Genomic DNA, 2,859 nt, shown 5'->3' on the forward strand with positions numbered 1-2,859 from the left:
GTTTATACAATTTTTCGGTGATATTGATGCAATGTCTTTAGTTTCATTTGCAACGTTGCAGAAATCTATAAAAAAATGTATATATACGGGCAAGGCTGGGCAAAATACATTATTAAAGTATTTAAAATACAAAATACTGTTAATGTTAATTAGTATTTGATCAATTTCATCAAATACCAAATATTTTCGGTTTAAAATACAAATTATTTATTCATATCAAAATTACTTTCAAATCGAAAGACTAAAAGTAATATTTGTGCTTTATAATTAAAATACTAATTAAGATTAATAGTACCTATTTTGCATTTTGTATTTTAAATACTTTAATGATGTATTTTGCCCAGCCCTGTATGCGCGTGGAAATAAATATTGTTAATAAAACAGCAAATATTTTATTAAATCGCAATATTTTTATTCTTATGTTATTACAGCTATAATCACAATAGCTAAATAAGTCACAATTATAGATTTATTGTATAATATATATTATTATTAAATCACAATTATACACCCCACGCATTATCTTTAAAAAAAAGTCTACTTGTTTCAAAAAAATAAAAAAGTATGAGAAGTCTTTAAAGCTTATATTATATATATTTTTTTCTATCTTTATATAACTTTGTATTAAATCTCTATATAATATAATAATTAAATCAATATAAAATATATTTAAAAATATATAACCACGAAAATAATTAAAATTGTTTGGGATGTTCTTTTTCTCTCTTCTCTCTCTATAAGTTGCACTTATATATTTATTAAAATGTTAATTGATATTCTTATCTGTTGCATCAAGACCATCTGTTGTCTTCTGATGTTCACTAAAAATGAAAATAATTATCTGATAAAAGAAACAAAATAGCACGATTACTTGTTTAAGCGATTGGGATACAGCAAAATAGTAAAAAAAATGCATTTTTAGTAGAAAATCGTTAAAATTTCTCACTTTTTTCGACTTTTTATGATTTTTTTATGAACGTTAATGAAAAAGATGTAATAATACTTTTTAACAAAAAATTTAAGAATTGTGATTTTTTTTAAATAAAAATGCATTTTTTTATTTTACTTTACTCTCTAGTCGCTTTAATTTTATCATTTCCCGATTCAATGTTCAATTTTTTGTGAAAGTACATGATTTTCAAACAACTGCAAAATTTTATCTTGTATCGTAGTCCAAATAACCTCCTCTAAACTTTAAGTGTACATAAAAATCGAAAATAATTTTTGATCTTGAACAAAATGCACATTTATGATAGATTTTGCCTCTACTCTCTCTTTCACGGATTTATCGATTTATTTTATATATATAACGTGTATGATACAACTCAATAATAAAATTGAACGTTAAGAAAATTATGGAAAATAAATATTTCCTTGTTCAATATTTAAGAAAAGATGTTAATTAGAATTTTCACACGTGCACGCACACACGCACGTACGCATGCATACGCAGAACTTACGTTTTTTTTTATTGATGAAGACTGCAGCGTTGCTGTCTTAAAGTGGCTTGCACAAGCCACTTGGAAATGTAATTTATCATCTCTTTCTCCGTTACTGTATCATCTGTCATACGCACCAGCTCCTAAAACATGAATTAATATTTATATTTTTAATATTGTGTTAATGAAATATTAAATATACAAAGTATTAAAAATTATTATCTCAAAACTTACGTATAATACACTTTGTGAGCAACAAATCTTTGAATCCCATTTTTTTTAGCTTTCCAGCCCAGCTATACTACATTGCCACTTCATTTGTGATCATCCTTTTTAAAATGTTTACAATAAATTCTCGGCTGTCACGTCCGCCGATTCTATTAAACGAAATAGCCTATAAAAATTATAATTTATTACAGTTTCCTATAATATTACAATACATATAAAATGACTTTTATATAAACTTTTTTAAAATTTATGTAAAAAGTATTTACCATTTCTTCAAAATTTAGTATATATCACAGTCAGTGTTAATTCAATAAACGTATACATTTACTGCGTGTGTGTGTAGCCAATGTATACACATACTATAATAATAATTAATTTTACGTAAATGTATACATTGCCTATAGTAAGTCCACATTTACTAAAGTTTACTTTAACTGTGACTAATATTAAAAAAGGATTTTTACATTAGATAGTCTCATATTTAATAAGATATGTAGTACCAAATTAGTTGTAGATTAAAAAATTAACTTAGTATTGTTACGTCATAAGGACTCCATGATTCTTTAGCATGCAAACTTTTATGGGAACTTGTATGTAAATACAAGAGAAGAAGATGCATGTTGAAAGATATTAGATTAAGTAAAATAATCTAATATCTTTCAACATGCATCTTTTCAACACGCAATAATCTAAGAGAGTTTTTTCTCTCTTAGATTATTGCGTGTCACTTGTAGAAATTATCCAGACTATATATGTATAAAATAATATTTCTTTCGAGACAAACCTCGTTGCTGTAACCAGAACTATATAAAGAGTACGCCGTATAAAACCGGTGCCGCTCGACGATCATCGACTCGTCGTCAACAGAAGCCGCGTAGTACCGTCGTTGTATTAATTGCTAACTGAGAAACATATAAAGTATATATAGTACAAATCTTTCGTACATACCGCGCGTATCGGACTGTTTGAAAAATTAATTGCAAAAGTGTTGAATTGATAAAGGACCCCGCACAAAATCATAGGATTTTGGCCCTCGGTGAAATTGGCTGAAATTTTAGTATGTTATAGTTCTTGACCCATTGATCAAAAATGTCCATAGGCACAAAGCTTGATCATGACTAGTTTTTTTGTTATAGCCGTTTAAAGTTTTATTTTGTTAATGCCTCAAAAAAGCAAGTTTCTGTAATAAATC

This window comes from Trachymyrmex cornetzi, unplaced genomic scaffold, assembly GCF_001594075.2.
Source record: "Trachymyrmex cornetzi isolate Tcor2-1 unplaced genomic scaffold, Tcor1.1 scaffold323, whole genome shotgun sequence".
NCBI lineage: Eukaryota > Metazoa > Arthropoda > Insecta > Hymenoptera > Formicidae > Trachymyrmex > Trachymyrmex cornetzi.